Source organism: Sapajus apella, unplaced genomic scaffold (assembly GCF_009761245.1).
Source record: "Sapajus apella isolate SASKATOON/1434 unplaced genomic scaffold, GSC_monkey_1.0 scaffold50, whole genome shotgun sequence".
Classification (NCBI taxonomy): Eukaryota; Metazoa; Chordata; class Mammalia; order Primates; family Cebidae; genus Sapajus; species Sapajus apella.
This window is the reverse complement of record NW_022436990.1, coordinates 17,602,778-17,625,007: the sequence shown is the minus strand read 5'-3', so window position 1 is coordinate 17,625,007 and position 22,230 is coordinate 17,602,778. Positions and strand designations below refer to the sequence as shown.

General features: G+C 43.0%; 1 protein-coding gene across 1 annotated transcript in view; it reads right to left on the bottom strand.

Moving 5' to 3' along the window:
• Positions 1-19,773, bottom strand: part of STXBP6 (syntaxin binding protein 6) — a 253,830-nt gene extending 234,057 nt beyond the window's left edge. Inside the window, exon 1 of the mRNA XM_032242663.1 lies at positions 19,523-19,773. The gene's annotated coding sequence lies outside the window, so the exon portion shown is untranslated. The remainder of the gene's footprint in view (positions 1-19,522) is intronic.
• Between the last annotated feature and the right edge of the window lie 2,457 nt (positions 19,774-22,230).

The window sequence follows — 22,230 nt, the reverse complement described above, 5'->3', positions numbered from 1 at the left end:
GTATGTATCTCCCAAGCAATTACTTTTTGCTTAGTTTTATATATCGTAATGCTCAGGACAAATGAAGGCAATTTGGCACATGCTATTATTGCTCGTCATCTCTAGTTATTTTAAGAGAGTAACATGTTTATCAATAGCATGCTTAGGACAACAGACCAACACAGCAGAGCTGAAATATCCTGAGGTCACTCTTGGATGGCAACAAAGAGCCTAAGAAATGCCCTGCCTCCAACTAAAGAAAGAAATGGACAATGGTATCAGTGAGATCCAAGAGAAAGTGGAGAGCAGAAAACACAGAAGACACACAGTGGTAAATACAGAAAGAAATACAGACAGGAAGACAGAATGAAGTGACAGAGATGGAAAAATAAAGACGCTTGAAATATAAAACCTTAGTAAAGACAACAGAGGCACATAGGAGGACAACAGACTGACAAACCACTTTGCACACAGTCTCCAACACCAAGCATTCTATTCTGCAGAGAGGAAGCGCCACAGGAGTATGATCCCAGGGACAGTCACCACACTGGAACTACCCTCTCTTTGGTTTTAAAGCTGGTGGTGAGTTCCATCATCTTACATCACTCAACACAGAGGATCAAGATCAAGACATCATGTGTCCTTAGCCCACACTCAGCCCTGGGGTTGTGACTTGCCTTGAGCACCCCAGGACCTGAAATGTTAAACAATCTCAAATAAAAAAGGAAACTAGATCTAACCTCTCTTTTACTCGTCGCTCTCCCAGTCCTCAGTCACATCAACCAAAAACTCATCCACTGACTCAATCACTTTATAGAAGGATTGAGTGGGAAAAAAAGAAATACAGGCATTTACCTAAGCATGAGCATTCAGCCTGGGGGAAGCCTCTCCTACCAAGAGCCAACTGTCACCATAGGGCCTGTGCCCTCTGAGCAGCAGCTCCCACTAGTGGTGGGGAGGACTACAGGAGAACAGAAGCACAGATTCAGAGTCCTTAGATTAACATAAAATCCTTCACATTTTGCAAAGTTATTAAATATATAACCCTCACAGACAATCCAGAAGGTTGGTGTTACTAGGCTCATCATACAAGTGGATAAACAGAGGATCAGAAAGGTTGAGTCTAGCATAAAGGGAAAAAGACACATTTCTAAGTGCTGAGAAGTTCAAAATAACTTGTAAGTGCTTCCTGAAAACTGAAGGCACATCTCTACATGACGAAATGTGTTGGGGATTCTATCACAACTTTGGATCTTTTCTCTTGTCCCAGCCGCACTCATTGGTACACTAACTGCTGTTTCCCACCAAGCACACACATCATTTTTCTTTCTTTCTCTCTCCCTCCCTCCCTGCCTCTCTTTTTCTCTTTTGAGATGGGGTCTCACTCTGTTGCCAGGCTGGAATGCAGTGGCACAATCTCGGCTCACTGCAACCTCCACCTCCCAGGTTCAAGTGATTCTCCTGCCTCAGCTTCCTGAGTAGCTGGGACTATGGGTGTGCACCACCACATCCAGCTAATATTTTGTATTTTTAGTAGTGATGGGGTTTCACTATGTTGGCCAGGATGTTCTTAATCTCTTGACCTCGTGATCTGCCCACCTCAGCCTCCCAAAGTGTTGGAATTACAGGTGTGAGCCACCACACCTGGCCCACATACCATTTTTCTCTACTCTAATCCATCTAACAAAAGGTACCTGAGTGGCTATTATAAGTAGTACTTTGAGGATTCAAACTTAATTTGGAAAAAGATCCTGCCTATATTCTACTTGAGGAGGGATGACTATCCGTGCAATGACACCACCATCACACAGTCATGCAAGCTAAAGACTGAAGAGCCAACTCTGGCATCTCCCTGTTTCTCACCCTGTACTTCCACAACCCATCACCACATCCAGTCATATCACTTCTTTCTCTTTCTCCGTGTCTCCACTTGGTTCTCTCCATTTTTACCACCCGGGTGGGACTATCATTTCTTCCTAGACTACTGCAAAAACTTCTAAATTGTTCCATCTATATCTTCTCTTGGGCTTCTACAATCAATTCATCCATTCTATTTGCTGCAACAAATATGAATCTTGTAAATCTAATCACTTCAAATCCATGTTTGGAACACTGGTGAGAAAATACTGTCTCACACCCATTATCCTCTACCTCCAGCCATAGGGGCCTTCTTCTGCCCCTTGCTCATACCAAGGTCCTTTTTCACCTCAAGGCCTTTGCACATTCCATCACCACTGTAATGCCATCTCCCTCCCTCTTTAACTCCACTCTTCCTTCAGATCTCAGCTTATCATCACTTTCTTAGGAAACTGCCCGATTTCTTTGACTAGGCCAAATCCCCGCAAACATGTACCCCCCCCGGAGCACTTATACAACAGCTGTCATATAACATTTTATGCAATTAATTTAAAAAAACATTCTGCAAAAGCAGAAAACTTGTCTGGTTTTGCTCACCATGAAAACTGGCTACACACATTAGGCCTTTTTGCTGAATGAATGAAAAGACAGACATCTAAGTTTAATACAAAACAAAATGAAAAAGGTGCCTGAGAAAACATAGGTGTATGGCCCTACAGGATTTTAAACCAGGAATTTCCTGGGGTCTCTTCATCCCAAAATAGCACTATGATACAGCATCTATGTGAGGGAGGGGAGAGAAACTATAATATCTTTATCTGTCCTTTCTGCTGTTCCAAGCCTAGACATGAAATGGACAAGGAAAGAAGCAGGGTGCTGCATAGAAGCTTGGCCCTGTATGATTGCCTTTGATAAAGGCAGGGGAAGGAGGTAATATCCAAACACCTATTGAAAGAAAAACCTACTGAACCTACTGAAAGAGTTGCTGCAGGTAAACTTGCTCCCTAACACCCCCAGATAAGAACCACATCCCTCTGTGGAAGGCTTTTCATGATGTAGGTCATCATCCTTATGTGAAGCTGAATATCTTTTCCCTTCTTAAAATGTCAATGGCATCTCTTTCCTTCAAAACCAAGTTTCTTCTCAAAATCTGTTACAGTTTCCCCATCCCTCACTTATGCTGAGCATTTTTAAAATGCAGGAGTTGCTCATACTGATGCACTTCTTATTAATAAATGTACAATCTTCTTTCTTCTGAAATCCAATTTCTCAAGAATGGCCCCAGGTTCTGACTATACCCTCTAGTTGTGCACTGCCTCAGTACAGCACAGTGGTGGTCAAGAGCCTGAACTTGGGAGCCACATGGATGGGATGTGTGCCCCTAGGACCAAATGACAACTTATCTGAGCCTTGGTTTCTGACTGTAAAATAGGGTGAATAATGGCACCTAATTAAGAGAGTTGAAAGAATCCATAAAATGTCCTTAGCACAGTGCCCAGCAAACTACATATGTAAAGCTATTAATTCGTATTTTAATCAATATCACATCAAGGAAGTCTCAGGTATCCACCAAAGTGAGCTCCTTATTCCTAAACCAAGAAGCTTATTAAAAACTTCCTAGAAAACTTCTTGGCCAGGCATGGTAGCTCACAGCTGTAATCCCAGCACTTTGGGAGGCCAAGGAGGGCGGATCACCTGAAGTCAGGAGTTCAAGACCTGCCTGGTCAACATGGTGAAACTGTCTCTATTACAAATACAAAAATTAGCTGAGCATGGGGGCGAGTACCTGTAATCCCAGCTACGCAGGAAGCTGAAGCAGGAGAATCACTTGAACCCGAGAGGCAGAGGTTGCAGTGAGCCAAGATCGCACCATTGCACTCCAGCCTGGGCAACAAGAGTGAGATTCCATCTCAAAAAAACAAAAAACAAAAACTTCTCATGAAAAGAACTTTAGACAATTGTACCTATGAAATAACACAGCCTTATAGGGAGGCAGTCTTTACTGTACCTCTGCTGAAGATGGCAATAGGACCTGACCTACATTGTACTTACACATCCAGGAACTAATCATTAGTTACACCCACTCAAAAAATAAGGATGTGGGCGGTCCTTTACTCCTCCTGTCACAATGTATATTTTGTGTTTACTCAGCACACCATGAAATTCAAAGTAAAGCACGATTTATACATTGCTTTCTTTTGGCAGGAAGAGTTTAATATCCACCAGCCAAGCCCAGATCTGACATGTACAGCCTACACGCATGCACAGGACAATATAATCTGATAAGAAAATGAGTTTAGGTGGCGAGGTATTCACAGCCACTGGAGTCAACTGCTTCTTAGTAACACCTGGAATTCTCTATAGGAATTAAATGTGGCATGAAAATGAATAACTTACCAGAGGAAGTTTTCATTAAAATGTCCTCAGGATTTCTTTTTCTCAGGCACCTCATTTTATCCAAGGAAAACTATGTGAAAATGAACAAAACATAATTCTAATCTGAACAGGGAATTTAACTATCTGCTTACCTACAAACAAGTACTCGTGGTAAAAACCCAAGACTGTACAGGATTATATGTGCTAAAAATAAAGAAACTACCAAATGCAGAAAGCATTCTACTGTGTAGTCTCAGGAGAAACACAGAGGTTTCTTTGCTACTACTTTGAGTCAGAAAAACAGGTTGTGGGATGGGCATGGTGGCTCAGGCCTATAATCCCAGCACTTTGGGAAGCTGAGGTGGGTGGATCACCTGAGGTCAGGAGTTTGAGAACAGCCTGGACAACATAGTGAAACCCTGTCTCTACTAAAAATACAAAAACTAGCCAGGCATGGTGTTATGTGCCTGTAATCCCAGCTACTCAGGAGGCTGAGGAAGGAAAACACTTGAACCTGCGAGGCGGAGGTTGTAGTGAGCCAAGATTGTGCCACTGCACTCCAGCCTAGGCAACAGGGCAAAACTCCATCTGAAAACAAACAAGCAAACAAAAAAAAACAAAAACAAAAAATAGATTGTGGAGTGCAGCTTTCTACATTCTCAGCTTGTAGACAACATTCTCAGGGTCAGTGGAAGTGGGCCAGTGTGGTGGGCCCCTCACCATGATCCAGAAAGGGTGAAGTGAGAACAGGTCTCTGAGATGGTCAAGCACATGTGTCTTTCTTCTGGGCCCTTCCCATCCCAGGGACAACCAAATACCCCACTGTCTATCTAAAGGTAATCTGTCCAGGGCATTTTATTCAGGAAAAATTTCCATAAGTCTTTACTGCACAACAAAGACATTAACCCACTGGGGCTTGGGGAAAACTAGTGGGAGATTTTCTTTTAAGTTCAGGAATAAATGAACTTTAAAGAAATCAGCTATATGCTTCTTCTACTGGTCAGATTTTATGTAAGTATCCACCCAGAAAAAGACTGTTTATACCAAATATAATTTCCAAGAGTGACATTATTCATTAGCATGTCTTGAAAGTATTTTCTGGGTAGCTATTTGCCAGTTAGGAAGTAAAAGCAGACACAGCAAGGCCTATATGTGAGGCAGTCCTGGAAGAATGTGGCAGGGCCCTGAAAGGCCCTGAAGAGCTCCCATGAACAGTAGGATCGCAGGAACCAGGTTTGGGAAGCAGGAGTGTCCTAAAGCCTGACATAGGCCAACTAGGACTCCTGTCTCCAAAGAATCCCATTTGATAGAGGCCTGGAGAGTACTTGGGACTCTGAAATAGGACAGGAGTGGAAACCAGAACTTCACTATCAGCACGTTTTTCTGGCTGCAACAGAGTTTTGAAAGTCCTTCAACACTTGTCAGTGGAGAGGCAGGGTAGGGAAAGGAAAAGGCAGGATAGCAAGGTTTGACTTTTAAATCACGTTCTCTTCCTCCCTAAACCTGACTTTTCATCTGTATAAATGAGAATACTCAAAACAGATTAAAAGACATCATTCAAGTAGCACCTTCTTCCTCCCTGCTAATGTCTTCAGTGTTCACTCAAGAAAGGAAGTTGCATTCCTTGACAGGCAAGTCTTGTAAGTAATGCTTTGGGGTTTTTGTTTGTTACCCATGGCATCTTCCTTATTCACTAACTGGGCTCTGAGAAGTCTTACTAATTCCCAAAATCATGTACACGCTCAAAGTTTATTTTAAAAGCGTCTAAAGTATTCAAAAGTATATATGCTTAGAACAATTCCAAAAAAAATGTTTTCGGCAATATTTTTCAGGGTGGTTTATTATCTTCCAGAGCAACTTCTACAAAAGGCGAACTCATCTGCAAGTTAAATGGTTTTAAGCTTTCAAGTGGTCTCTAACTTTACAATTGCCCTGGGCCACCTATTCTGGCTCCAAATCTTCCGCAAATTTCCTTGCAAAAGGGTTTTATACCTCTACATACCACTTCAAGTTCTTCTTCCCCACAAACATTTGAGTATAAAATCAGGTATCAGTGACAGGTAACCCCCATGACCATAGATTTCAAGACTTTTTACAAATGTTCTGTGGAACTTTCATTTAGTGTTTAAAAATACCAACACACACACACACATACACACACAACTGAAAAATAAGCAAGAGGCACAGAAAGATACTAAACTTCAAATGGTGATAAGAGAAAGATAAGCTAAAATCATAATGATAGACCCCCAAACAAACATCAGAATGGCTAAAATGAAAATGACTAAGCATAGGCAAAAATGTGAAACAATGGAAATCTGATTCATACCTTATAGGAGTGTGAATAGCCACACTGGAGAACTCGCTGTACTTACTAAAGCTGAACATATTCACATCTTAGAAATCAGCAGTAGTAGATACACCTCCACAATCAGAAATGCAAACCCGTGTTCATCAAAAGGCATGCACATCAATGTTCCTAGCAGCATTATTCATAATACTCAAAAACTGGAAACAATTCAAACATCTGCCATCAGCAATCATGGTATATTCACACAAAGGAATACTATCCAATAATGAAAATAAATAAACTACGGCTGCATACACAATATGGATGAATCCCACAAAATCAAGGGAAAGAAGTCAGACATGGGAACCCTTAGAAGCAGAGATAAGAATGGTTGTTACAAAGAAGGAAACAATAGACATTGGGCTGACTTGAGGGCAGAGGGTAGGAGTGGGGAGAAGAGCAGAAAAAATAACTACTGGGTACTAGGCTTAGAACCTGGACAACAAAATAATCTGTACAACATAGTCCCATGACTTGTGTTTACGTATACAACAAACCTGCACGTGTACCCTCAAACCTAAAACAAAAGTTAAACAAAAAAAAGAGAATGGTAGTTACCAGAGGAAGAGAAGGAGGGATCAAGGAGATGTTGGTCAAAAGTTACAAAATTTCAGTTAGACAGGAGAAATGAATACATGTAGACCTGTTGTACAACATCATGAGTATAGTTGATAATAGTGCATTCTATACTTAAAAATTGCTAACAGAGTAGATTTTAAATGTCATCACCACAATAAATGATAACTACAGAAGGTAATGCATATGTTCACTGGCTCGATTTAGTCATTCCACAACATATACATATATCAAAACAACATGTTGTACAACAATAAATATACACAATTATTTTCAATTAAAAATAAATACAAAATTGTTAAAAAGAAGTCCAACATAAAATACAAAATACAACATAAAAGAATAAAAAAGTGTAAGTCATAGGGTCAGTAGCATAGATTCTTTATGAATTTTAATTTCAACACAAAGAGGAAGCTATTACACTTCTTGTAGCTCTGTTGCCAGGGTTGCTCTATAGTAAGCCTTTATATCAAAAGTAGTGAGTTTTCAGCTCACATGTGGAAATGAGGCATACTCTTCATTTTGAAGGCATCAAGGTTCCTTTACTTAGTTTCTCTCTCATTCTGTCTTCAGCTGCTTTCTGACTGTCTTTGTATAAAGTATAGTTTCTTGGTGCATATCTCTCTGTATATCTTATGTCTCTCTCTGTGTCCCAGGTTAGGAATTAGGCCTTATTCAATCAAGAAGGTGCCTGTAATAGTAAGGTTGAACCCATGCCGACTCAGCTCCTCTACAGCCTGGGTCCAAGGATTAGCCCTCTTCATTTCCTGGAGTACTGTCAGAAATGCAGAATCCCAGACCCACCCCAGACCCAGTGAATCGGAATCTGCAAACATAAATGTTTAGAGACTCTGACCTGGGGCATATGGTCCATGACCTGACAAACTCAGAGGTCTAGGGCTAGAGGTCACAGCCTTGCGCAGGTCATACAGTTCATCCTAAATGGCCCCTGTGTGAACGGCCTCACTCTCAGCCTGGGCCCATAGGAATGGGCCATGTCTTACACTTGTAACTTTATTTTACAAACTCAAGTCACATTATTCTGGAACTTGGGGGTGGTCAGAAAGGAGGCAGAGGACAAAGGAGGTGGTTAAAATTGAAGATGGAAAGGCATGTCTGATCTCATTTCTCTGCAACTCTCAGGAAAAGAGGGTAACTTTTGAGAGCTGAAGTAAGGAGAAAAGAAGAGTCTACTGAGGCTGCTACATAGTACTGCAGGACCTTAGACAGAAGTCACTTCACCTTTCTCTACCTCAGTCTTTTCAAGTGTAAAATAGGGAGAGTGTGTTGTAGGATTAAAGGAGTCAACATTTGTAAAGTGCTTAGGACCATATATTATGTTAGCATACGATAATATATAGGTAGTGTTAAATAAAAATGTATTATTTGTATGTCATGGAGTTGGTTTCTCTGTTAAAGAAACAAAAAGTAATAGGCTAGATAGTGAAGAGGAATTGCAGAAGAAAAGCAGCTGTCCAGATCTACATGTTTATTGATTCTCTACTGTATGGCAGACATGCATAGTGTGTATCCTCTGGGATACAAAAATGTAGATCCTTGCCTTTGAAGGTGTTCACAGTCCAGTGGGGTTTGAAAGCAAAGCCTGCCCCTAAAGAAGGTGTCTGAGTTCAGGATTCTTGTTCCATTTTTTAAAATCAACTATTCGATAGACCAGTAAGTATGTGGTTGGCAATGTCGAAAAAGGATCTGAAGTCTCATTTCTCAGTAGGGATATTGGGAGAAATGTCTACTTTATTAACTTTGAGCTCCTTACGTAAGTACCAACTTCCGATATTCAAGGTAGACAGTTTAAAAAGGAAAAAAGGGGCCAGGCCATGGTGGCTCACGCCTGTAATCCCAGCACTTTAGGAGGCCGATGTGGGCGGATCACCTGAGGTCTGGAGTTCAAGATCAGCCTGGCCAAAGTGGTGAAATCCCACTTCTACTAAAAATACAAAAATTAGCTAGGCGTGATTGCCCCTGCCTGTAGTCCCAGCTACTCAGAAGGCTGAGGCAGGAGAATTGCTGTAACTTGGGGGGCAGAGGTTGCAGTGAGCCGAGATTGCACCACTGCACTCCAGCCTGGGTGACAGAGCAAGATTTCATCTCAAAAAAATAAAAGCCAGAGACAGTGACTGATGTCTGTAATCTCAGCACTCTGGGAGGTCGAGGTGGGTGGATCACCAGAGGTCAGGAGTTTGTGACCTGCCTGGCCAACATGGAGAAACAACGTCTCTACTAAAAACACAAAAAATTAGCTGGGCAGTAGTGTTGGGCACCTGTAATACCAGCTATGCAGGAGGCTGAGGCAGGAGAATCGCTTGAACCCAGGAGGTGGAGTGAGCCTGGGATCACGCCATTCCACTCCAGCCCGGGGAACAAGAGTGAAACTCCATCTCAAATAAATAAATAAACAGAAATAGAAAAAAATAATATTGTTACAGTGCATAAAGATTTAATCATAAAATGACTTGCTTCAGGAATACCCAACTTTATATTCCCAGCTACTTCTCAGCAGCAGGACTGCTTCCTTATTGCTATTTAATGATAGGGTAGATTAAAATTTTCAAGAATAATATTAACTTCTCAACCACTAGTTACTGCTGGCTTTCAGCTTAGACTGTGCAAATCAACATATTTCTAGGTAGTCTACAAACAAAAAAACAGCTCACTGATATACGCCTTACCTGACTAAGCTTAGTTACCAGCCAGCGGTTATGGAAGGCGACTAGACTGCAGCACACATATTCACCTGCCAGAGGAATCAGATAATTCTCACTTCCAAATGACATCTCCAGCTCTACCTTCCAAAGGGCAGTGAGTCCCAGTGAAGCCTAGTATATCAGGCTTCAATCCAAATATCTTATCTTTGACTACCTGATGTCGGTGCCACATCAGTTCAAATGCTCTGCCCTGGCATTGTAACAAAGTAAACAATCTCATTTTCTTCAAAGTCATCAGGTTAAAGACCTAAACCTGACAGTCCATGAAAGCATCAAACAACAAGGTGGAACAGGGTCTCAAACGGTATAGTTACTACCCTTAGGAAAGTAATAAACATCAGGCTGTGAAGACTGGACACTAGTTTGATTTACTGCACTTGTGGCCATGTTAGTTTAATTCTTAAAAACTATTTCTATATATTGTTTCCCAGAAAAAAGTTGAGAGGGTCCATCAACTTAATTGAAATGTAAACACAATCTCCTATTTCCTTCCACTTCAAATATGATAAAGGAAACAGAAACAATACATTTAACAAGCCACCAACTTACCTTGGGTAACCTATGAGGATGTAATTCCTGAAGCCAGCACTGTAGAATAATAGCATATACTTTACAGAGGTGCTTCACCTTACACCTCATAATGTCCTCATGCCAATCCCGTAAGAAGGCAAGCCAGCAGGGATTAGTGCCAGTCCCCTCCCACAAAAACAGAGGAAGCAGAGACTGGTAAGGGCAAGGGGCACAGGCTCCAGGTGGGAGAATCGCAGTCATGTATTTTGTTCCTTACTCCTCACCATAGAATTCTTGACCTTTGTGGGCAGGAGAAGGTTGACAACATTTAGTATTCCAGGCACATGATGCTAGGCCCATTTCTACCTGCTCAGTCTTACTCTGATGTAGAGATAAGAAACTGTGGTGCAGATGTTAATTAACTTGCTCAAGGTCCTCCACACGTCAGTGGTGGAGCTACAGTTCACACTCAGCCCTGTCCCGTTCTGATGCTGTCTTCTCTACACTATAACAGCTTCTACTCAAAGTATGATCCATGCTACAGCAGCATCTGCATCAGTGAGAGCTTGTTAGAACTGCAGAAGCTCAGGTCCCATCCCAGACCTACTGAATCAGAATCAGCATTCCAACAAAATCTCAAGAGGTACTGCAGCATCACACTGTTAAAGAGAGAAGAATGTCTCTACTCAACAGTCTCTCCCCATTTCTCCCTCTTCCAAGCCCTGGCAACCACTAATCTACTTCTGTCACTATGGATTTTCCTATTCTGTATCATAATGGAATCATGCAATACATGATCATCTGTATCTGGTTTCTTTCACACAGCATGTTTTCAAGGTACCTTTGCTGTAATATGAATCAGCACTTTGTTCCTTTTTATGTTTGAATAGTTTTCCTCGCATTGATGTACCAACTGCCTCAGCTCCAGTGGTGTTAAACCTCATTTCGTATCATGCCTCTTGGACCCAAATACTTTGATGTTGACATAATGCTGAGCATACATGAACCCTCTTTGAATACAGAGATTTTTTTAAAAGAGGGAGAAGGCAGTCTTGACAGAGTTCTACAAACAAATTAGCTGACACTAAAATGTCTATTCACAGTCAAATCTTAAGGGGGAAGCTAAACTGAAACTGCAGAGTCAGCATGCCCTCTGGTGGATCACAACAAGGAAGCCTGAATATGGAATTTGTCTCTGGAGGAAAATCCAGAAACACTCAGATATGTAGATCACAAGACACTTGCCATGAAAATGATCCCACTAACTCAGGAGCAACTTGGAAGAAAACCCTTTTAATTCAGGTAGTAAACTTTTGAATGAGAGATTAACAAGAGAATTCTAGAAAGCCAAACGGAGAAATAAATAATCCAGATATTTTTTTCCTAATAGCAGAACATTTAACCTGAAACTGACACCCTATTCCTGGAGTTCTCTCACAATTTTTTTTTTAACTCTTCTTTGGCTCCAACCAACTTCTTCCTATTTTAAAAAATTTAATAATTCATACACCATAAAATTCAGTCAGTTTTTAGCATATTCACAAAATTGTGCCATCATCACCCTATCTACTTCCTGAACATTTTCTTCATCCCAAAAAGAAACCCCAGACCCATCAACAGTCTCTCCCCATTTTTCCCTCTTCCAAGCCCTGGCAGCCACTAATCTACTTCTGTCACTATGGATTTTCCTATTCTGTATCGTAATGGAATTATACAATATATGGTCATCTGTATCTGGTTTCTTTCACACAGCATGTTTTCAAGGTACATCAATGTTGTAGCATAAATCAACACTTTGTTCCTTTTTATGTTTGAATAGTTTTCCTTGCATGGATGTACCACATTTTGTTTGTCCATTCGTCAGTTGATGGATATTTGGGTTGTTTCCACCTTGGGGCTAAGAACAAGGCTAATGACCAATGATGATGAGTTTTTTTTCATATGTTTGTTGGCCGCATAAATGTCTTCTTTTGAGAAGTGTCCGTTCATATCCTTCACCCATGTTTTGATGGGGTTGCTTGTTTTTTTTCTTGTAAATTTGTTTAAGTTCTTTGTAGATTTTGGATATTAGCCCTTTGTCAAATGGAAAGATTGCAAATTTTTTCTCTCATTCTATAGGTTGCCTGTTCACTCTAATGATAGTCTCTTTTGCTGTGTAGAAGCTCTTTAGTTTAATTAGGTCTCACTTGTCAATTTTGGTTTTTGCTGCAATTATTTTTGGTGTTTTAGTCATGAAGTATTTGCTCATGCCTATGTCCTGGATGGTATTGCCTAGGTTTTCTTCTAGGGTTTTTTATGATTTTAGGTCTCACGTTTAAGTCTTTAATTCATCTTGAGTTGATTTTTGTACAAGGTGTAAGGAAGGAGTCCAGTTTCAGTTACTATCTCACCTCAGTTGGAATGGCAATCATTAAAAAGTCAGGAAACAACAGATGCTGATGAGGATGTGGAGAAATACAAATGCCTTTACACTGTTGGTTGGAGTGTAAATTAGTTCAACCATTGTGGAAGACAATGTGACAATTTCTCAAGAATCTAGAACCAGCAATCCCACTACCGGGTATATACCCAAGGGATTATAAATCATTCTACTATAAAGACCCATACACACGTATGTGTATTGTAGCACTGTTCACAATAGCAAACACTTGGAACCAACCCAAATGCCCATCAATGATAGACTGGATAAAAAAAAAATGTGGCACATATATACCATGGAATTCTACGAAGCCATACAAAGGATGAGCTCATGTCCTTTGCAGGGACATGGATGAAGCTGGAAACCATCATTCTCAGCAAACTAACACAAGAATAGAAAACCAAATACCATATGTTCTCACTCATAAGTGGGAGCTGAACAATGAGAACACATGGACACAGGAAGGAGAACATCACATAGTAGGACCTGTCAGGGGGTGGGGGCCTACGGGAGGGACAGCATTAGGAGAAATATCTAATGTAGATGATGGGTTGATGGATGAAGCAAACCACCATGGCACGTGTATACCTATGTAACAAGTGGGCACGCTCTGCACATGTATCTCAGAACTTAGTATAATAATTAAAAAAAAAAAAAAAAAAAGAATAAGGCTGCTGGCCAGGCACAGTGGCTCACACCTATAATCCAAGAGGTCAAGGCAGGTGGGTTGCTTGAGCCCAGGAGTTTGAGATCAGCCTGGGTAACATGGTAAAACTCTGTCTCTACAAAAAATACAAAAATTAACTGGACATCGTGGCACATGCCTGTAGTCCCAGATACTTGGGAAGCCAAGGTGGGAGGATCCCTTGAGTCTGGGAGGTTGAGGCTACAGTGAGGGGAAATTGTGCCCCTGCACTCCAGCTTAGCAGACAGAGTGAGACTCTGTTTCAAAAAAAAAAAAAAAAAAAAAAAAAGTTATAAGGCTTCTATGAATATTCATGTTTACATGAACATGTTTTCAGTTCTCTTGTGTATCTATCTTGGAGGGGAATTGGTCATTAGATAACCAATGTTCAACATTTTGAGGAATTGCTAAACTGTTTTCCCAAGTGGCTGCACCATTTTACATTCCCACCAGCAATCTAATGTAGGAGGGTCCCATATTTCTCCTCATTCTCCACCTGGCCGTCCTGGTGGGTGTGAAGTGGCATCTTGCTGTGGTTTTGATTTGCATTCCCCTAATGACTAATGGCACCAGAACACTTCATGCTCCCCTTCAGTTCCATGCACTGCTGCCAGCTTTCAACCTGAGTGTTGCGCCTCCACTCCTGCTGATCTACAACTAGCTGTCCAGTCATCTCTAGAACTGATCTGCTACTTCAATGAATTTACAGAATCAACGAACTTTTTGTTTTGTTTTGTTTTTGAGACAGGGTCTTACTCTGTTGCCCAGGCTGGAGTGCAGTGGCACGATCAGGGCTCACTACAGCCTCGACATGTGAGGATTACAGGCATGAGCCACCAAACCTGGCCTTAATAGGTTCTTTGACCACCACTGCAGTCAGTAAATCTCACACTGTGTTGGGCACAATCCATTTTCTTGTATGCTCTGAAAATTATTTATATGCAGGCACAAATGCAAATCCTCACTCCTGCTTCATTATCCCACCAACCTAAAATGTCTCTTATCTCTAGAAGAGTGCTACCCACCATTTATATTCTCATAGTCCAGCCCCTTCATGGAGAATTTCTTAGCCACCACAACCTAAAATGTTCCCCTCTACCCTGAAATAAAAAGTAAGTAATCACTTACAGAGTTCATTAATTAATATCCATACTTAATGAATGCCCCTATATTTTTGGTATATACTAGGTAAAACCATCCCACCCACAATATTAAACCACATATTAAAATTGTGCTTTGTGCCTATTCAGTAATGGAGTTCTAAAAGATACACATATAACCTCAGAAACATTCTGTATTCTGGGAAACACTGACTTGAATAAACGTAACCAAGTTTTTGTTGTTGATGTTGTTAACTACAGCACTTCTCATAGTCTTTGATATAATGGTGCCCATGTTGAGAATCTCTACAAGAGGAAAAAATAACAGGCAGTGCTTCCCAAATGGATTTGCCCTTTATAAGAGCACACCTATTAACACCCACCCCAACAGCATTTTACCAACGTACTCTTAAGAACTGCTGAGCTAACTGCTCAGCAATTCTATCAGCTGGACAGCACTAAGTAGAAACCATAACTTCTACCAGAATAAGAAACTAAATTTGCTGTGTTTTAGGATGCCATCAATTGATGGGCACTGTACTAACATAACAAGTTACAGAAGAATAAAAAAAAAAAAAAACTGTTCATTAAATGTGTTCATAATTTCTTTTTTTTTTTTTTTGAGATGGAGATTTGCGTTTGTTGCCCAGGCTGGAGTGCAATGGCAATATCTTGGCTCACTGCAACCTCTGTCTCCCAGATTGAAGCAATTCTTCTGCCTCAGTCACCTGAATAGCTAGGATTATAGGTGCCCACCATCATGCCCAGCTAATTTGTTTTTGTATTTTTAGTAGAGACGGGGTTTTATCATGTTGGTCAGGCTGGTCTCAAACTCCCGGCCTCAGGTGATCCACCAGCCTCAGCCTCCCAAAGTACTAGGATTACATGTGTGAGCCACTGTGCCTAACCTAAATGTGTTCATAATTTTTAAAATCCATCTGGACTTCTGAAATCAGAAAAAAAAATGTATCTTAGAAATGAGCTAGTACAGTATAACTAGTGTTTTAGTTTAAAAGCACTCTCTAGGAAAATTGAAAACAATGTTCTAGGAATGGGCCCTGACTCTCTGTGACTCAGAAATAACAGTCCTAATGACCAAATAAAGTGTTATAATGACCATCTCTCAACAGACTTATTAAAGTGAGAAACAAATCATGTACTGAGAAAAGTGAGCAACAGTGATAAGAAGCTATCCTCACACTGGAAAAAGTCCCAGCAGTAAAAAGCAGGGGTAACACCCAAAATATAAACATCGGGTTATGGGAAGGAATTTTAAAATAGAAATGTTCCCTACTTATACTAAGTGGGAGAAACCATTTAAATTAGCTAACGAATCTTAAGAATGACTGTTCCTTCACCAAGTGCTGATTGCTGTCAGGAAGACAGGTTTGGGCCTTGCAGTTTTATCTACTAAAACACTAAGCGTACACTTGAGTTTTTGAATAGGTTTCTGATTTACTGATAGGTTTCTCTAGTGCTAATCATTTTAAAACTAAAACAAAGCACAAATGGACAGCTGAGATAAAGCACGACAGTGAGCTGGGATGCCATTTGGCATAGCAACATAAGAACTAGTTAAAGTGCTGACTGACCTCCTCTCACACCTAGTTCATTTGGGCGCTACATTATGTAAACTTTATTTCTTCCTTAGGATGTTATCGCAGGAACTCTCCTGACTCGAGCAGGCTCCCACAGCCTCTCTGATGCAAAGCAGTTGAAATTCAAGGCCACAATCTAGGTCATAGGAAGTCATGGTGAGCTCTCAGCATAGGACTATGGCCTGGGGGAAAAGCAAAAGAGCTTAAGATTGGGTTAAGTCTCCAAAGTGCTTGATTATAAGCTAAGTTACACAGGATACCACACTAAAACTGCTCAGCTGCCCCTGAAAGCCAGCCAGCCTTGTACCCTCTTAGAGACCAAGAAAGGGTCTCAGCCACTGTCAATGCCACCGCCATTCCCCAGAAAGAATGAAAGGCCTTTGCCAGGACTAACCACCATGGGACATTTGTCATGGGGTGTACTTCATGCTCCCTCCCAAGTCCTGGGTAAGCTGTCCATTCAGAGAAGACACCACTGTAAATTCTTCTTAAACTTTTTCCCTAGGTGATCTATTCTATCCTCGAACCTTAATATTCAAGCTGTCAGAACTGTACCTAACCTCCTTTCCACAAATGTCTGAGGTTTCTCCAAAAAAGGAAATAGGGTGGTTTTTGGATTTTAGAAATTATAAAGGTCATCAATCTGGCACTACCCAAGGGTGATCTAAAATCTGAGACTACATATTTTACAGTATGAAAAGAAGGGGGAATCCTACCTTTTTATAAAATTCATCCATTTGAAGAGCAATCAGAATTATCAAATCTAGATAATGGTAAGTGGCACAGGCATTGGAATGTAAAATGCCTAAGGAGACTTCCCAACACAACCCCAATGAAACCCTGTCTCTGTATATGAGCTAGCAAAATAATGGCATTTCAGAACAAACTTCATCTTTCTACTGTCTCCCTCCCCGTAAGTTAGTGATTCTATAGGCATGGTCTGTAGCAGCATTAACATCATCTGGAACTAGTCAGAAATGCAGATTCTTGGGCCTTCACCCTAGACCTAGAGAATCAGAGACTGGCAGTATAGCCCAACAATCTGTGGTTTAACAAGCCCTTCAGATGATTCTGATGCTCAAGTGTGAGAACCACTGCCCTAGGATTGGGGAAAATGCTGCTGCACCTAAGGTGGCTCAGGAGCCTCTGTGAACCCTTTTTAACTGAGTGAGAATCTCACCTGTTTTTGCCTTCAATTGATATTGGCTTTTAATCTTCATAAACTGATGCCACAGATTTAGGAGTTGAGTCCTTAGTTCAAGGTCACTATTAGAGGTCAACTCAGAGCTCTATCTCAGGATCTGCTGACTTCTTCATCAGCCTTGAGTTTCAAATGAAGGCCTTGCTGACCATGCCAGTTCTGGGGCCCAGGGCCATGAGTGTTGATAAGGCCACCCCAGTCATCTCCTAATCTACATCATGCTACCTTGCTCAGATAAATATGAGGACTGGAGCTCCAATTCTCAAAAATCAAAAGAGATGGATTTGAGGATAGAGAAAGAAAAAGGGTAAACAGCTGCTTCCAAAGGCCCAAGCAACTAAAACCACTGGTGAAGAGTGGATCGGAGAGATGTATTAGATGTCTTATTATAATTAAGAATTAGCTCATTTAAAAAAAAAAAAAAAAAAAAAAAAAAAAAAAAACTGCCTAAAGAGCACAGAGACAATACCTAAGACCTGAATGGTGCTTTAAAGCTTTCTTAGCACTTTTCATTTCCATTATCTCATCTGAGTTCACAACAACCCTGCAATGGAGGGAGGTAAGGCCATGATTATCTCTATTTGACAGAAGAGAACACTGAAGTTCAGAGTGGCTAATCATTTGTCCATTGGCACTGTCATCAGCTGTAAAGCTGAAACTTGACCTCAAGTCTGTCTGACTCTAGAACTGTGTAGTGTATCCACACCATATGATTCCCACAGCCAGAAATCTGTCCCAAAGCAGACTACCCCAATGAAAAAGCAAAGAGAAAAACAGGCAGCCGAAAGGGTGAGCCCCTAAATCCTGGCACTTGAGTAGCGTGAGGGTGTCCCTTTAAGAACTTAACACACAAACCCAACAGCCAAGGTGTTCAGCCAAAAAAGAAAAAAAGAGAGGCATATTTCTAGCCTGCATAATCATTTTTGGACCGATTCCCACTAGCAGCCTCCGAGGCAAACAGCGGCTCACTGCCTCGGCTGAAGCTCCTCCACCCCCAGGGTTATGACAGCGCAGCTCTGACTAGTGTGCAGGCAAAACCCCAAAACTCAAAACAAGAAGTGAAAAAAGTGGAGCCAGGAAAAAATCGTCGGCATCCTCCACACCCTTGCAATTCGCACGATGCCAGTTCCAGGGTCCTGGAGTCGCCCGGAAGGCAATCTTAGGAGAGGGTGGAATGAGGTGGAAGTTCCTGTGGACCCGCCGACCCTATTCTCTCCCACCCAGTCCCTAGGGAAGTGTAATAGGAACGGGAGAAGGTTCATTATGAAATTCTGGGGCCAGGACCAAAGGCAGATACACCCCGGGGACTTTCTCCTAGGGAGAAATATGTTTTTCCACATTCTCCACCTGCAGGTCCTGTCCTCTGCGAAGATGAACCGGGTGGGGTGGTGAGGTGGCAGGGTGTTGTAAACCTGAGAAAAGGCTGGAGGGAAAATCGAGCCACCCACCTACTCCAGCCACTTTGCCCGCCGGTGTTGGTGAGGCTCGATGCCTGTGTGCACCCCGAGCGCGAATTCGGAGCCTGGCGCCCTTGACCCCCAAGATCGTCTGAGATCGGAAAGGGGGCATCGCCCAGTGCCAGCGCCCTGGGGGCTGGGAGCCGAGCCCGCCAGAAAAGCTCGCCTCAGTTTTGGCAGTAATGATTTTCCTAGAAGATACCAGAGTTCGTGAAGATCGGAGCGATTCGGGGATTTCTGCGCTGTAACTAGGGGCGCAGCGACCCCAAGTTCCCCACACTGGGGGCGTCGAGGCGGCATTCTCGGGGCCCATCCCATCTCGGGGCCAGCGTGGAAAGAAGGGCTCCATTCTCAACTTTCTCGGAGAAAATCGCTCGGTTCCCTGGCTTGCCCAATACTGTCCGCACAACGGGTCCCAGGGTTGGAGAGAACCAGGAACGCGAGTCCCTCTCGGCGCGCACGAAGCAGCTGCGCCGGGGCGCGCGGCCCCCTCTCCCGCCACCCGCCAACTTGGAAGCATCTCTCTGGGCGCCAGCCTCCTCCTCCGGCCTCACAGCTGGACCCCTAACCCGGCCACCCGCCTCGGACGGAGCGCCAGGCGCTCCAACAGCAGCGGCGACTGCAACCACAACCCCAACCCCTCGGCTTGGCCTCCGCCCTGCCCGCCCGGCTCCCCTGGCCCCGGTCCTACCGTGCAGCCTGACTCGTGCCTCAGCCGTGCCAGTGCGCGGCACGCGTCCCAGCACGCGAGGCTCCTCCCCGGGGGCTGCCCCGCGCGGGGCTCCGGGCTCCGGAGAAAGCACAGCCGGCCCGGGTGCTGGCTCGCCGCCGTTCGCGGCTCCCGCGCCGGCTCCTACTGCGGCGCGCGAAAAGGGAGGGGTTGAGGGAAACTCCCGGCAACTCCAACTCCGGGCGCCGAAGCTCCAGCTGCAGCCGCGCGCCCGCCCTCCCGCCGCCGAGTGCGAGCGCCTGCGAAGCAAACCTGCCCCCGCGACCGCCTCCGAGCATGCTCAGTGCCGCCGTGGGCGAGCCCGAGCGCCCTAGCCCGGGGCAAAGAGCAGCGGCAGGGGGCCCGGACCCCGCCCCAGGCTCCCGAGCGCTGAGGTCGGGAGGAAGGGAAGGGCTTCTGCAGAGACGGAGGCCCTGAGCCAAGGTCCCGGGAGAAACCCGTCTGGGTGCGAGAGCCAGAGCGACTTTCACGGCTTGTGGGAAGTTTGTGGGCTGCAAAGGTGTGCTGCTTCTGTGAGCTTCTCTGTTAGACTATATTCGAAAGGACAACTAGGAAACATTTTCTTTCCTTCCAGGAAAAAACGAATAGACCCAGCCTGAGGGATTTTTACCCTGTGCGCTAGTTCCTTTATTCTTAGGGTAGCAAACTCCTAGAGCTAATGGGGTCTGACAGGCACTGTAACTGGGAGGAGGCGAACCGGAGAGAGCTCCCAAGGCAGGGCCGCTGTTCTGCTCTCAGTGTCCATTGCTATCAGGCAAGAATTAGAACTAGTTTTACTAGATTTTCTGATTTTTCCAGAAATGACGGAGTATATTCATGTACGATAGCCTGATTTTTAAAATCTTGATAACAAATTCATTTTTCTCAAAACACTCAGGACTAAACAAAACATATTTGGGTCCCCTCCCCCCTTCTGTACTCCCCCCAGACGGTGATTTGAGAATTGTGATTCTGCATTCCTTTAGCGAAGCGGTGCTGAGGGCTCACTGTGGTTGGAGAACATGCTGGAAAGGATCCAAGATGATTCAGAATGTCTTCAAAGTACTGGTTACTAGGGGAAATGGGTTTTCCTGACAGAACAGCGCTACACTTAAATGCTGGAGCCTCGTTCAAGAAGAGAGAGGTTAATAATGTAGAAAGCGGTTGTAAGAACTAACTTCTGGGAAACATCATTAGTAAAAGCACCTGAGTGGGGAATCACTGCAGGGGCAGTAACACCGGCATGCACCATGAGCGTTTGTGCCCCTGGAAGGCATTTTTGAGCCTGAAGCAAAAGGAAAAACCAATAATACCCTGCCTTTATTTAAAATTTTGATATTTTTTCATCACGTATTTTTGACATCAATTTTGATATTTTGAAATACTGCATTAAAATATTAACCTTGATTACTGAATTCTTTGGTGAACATTTAAATGTTGTGACCCACCTCACCCTAGCCTGGCCCTGATGGTGGTACACAGACCTGCTTGTTTGGAGTGCAAGGGGTAAGCATTAGCATAGTGAAATGAGAAAGAGGGTTTGAGCGGTGGATGGGGGCTCATGCAGAAGTCTTGACTGCCAGCCTGTGGCGCCTGCACTTCGTTTGTAGACTACGTGGAGATAGCAGAGATGCTGAGGGAAGAGAGAATCCAAACTGAACTCTGGGGAGATGGACTGGGCAGCAGACCCAGGAAAGTGGTTTGGAGGGGAAGAATGGGAGAAATGGGGATACCTAGGGTATGTTCACTGCTACAGTTTTATGAAAATCAGAAAAACAATGCCTGATAAAGTAAGTTACTTGTGCTTTCCCTGTCTCTGTAGAGACATGTCGTGGGGCTAGCTTAGTGCCAGTGAGTAGGGCTCCAGGGTCCTGGTCTAAACCTCAGCCATTTCCCCACCAGGCTTCACAGGCAAGTGGCTCAACCTCTAAGCTACACTTTCCTCATCCCTGGAATGGAAAACAATTCTCATGGTGTTTTTGTGAGAATCCAAAGAAATATTTGTCTAAGGGCTTTGAAAATGTTAAGTTCTTATCTACACATCATCTATGTAAAATCTGAATTGAAATAAGGTCCTTTTAGCTTGACAAAAATGGTCCTAAGTAGCAAGCTTCTTTAATTTAGCCAGACTTTCTAATGTGTTGGGATGATATTTACAAAACTTTGGAATCAGCTTTTGTGTAACTCAATACTTTTTTTGAAGTAAGATATTACTGTACTAGCTTCTATTGCCAGTCACCTCCTCCCTCCACTACCTTCTTTTTTTATCTTCACTTCATCTTTTTATTCTCAATTTTGCAGATCTAGCCAGGATGACTCTCCCCCTCTGTACAAAGTGTCCTGTAACTCATGTACTGGTTATCATGGTAGTGTCTGCCTCAGTCAAACGCTTGGGACCCACCTTAGTGTGGGAGGTGATCCTCCTTGCAGGTAACCTCATCTGTTGCTGCATTCATGGAGAACAAACCACTGCTTCTCTGTGGGAGGCATTTTAAGCATGCAGAACTCTCGAAGAAAAAAAAAACCCTTGGATGTTTACACAAGAAGCCTTCCAGAAGCCATGGAAAGGAGGAAGTACCTAGCCCAGGATCTATCACATAACGAGTAGTTACAAATATTTGCAGAATCAATAGCAATTTCTATCATCAAAATCTTCTGCATCTCTATTTCGCCTACCACAGTGCCTAGGA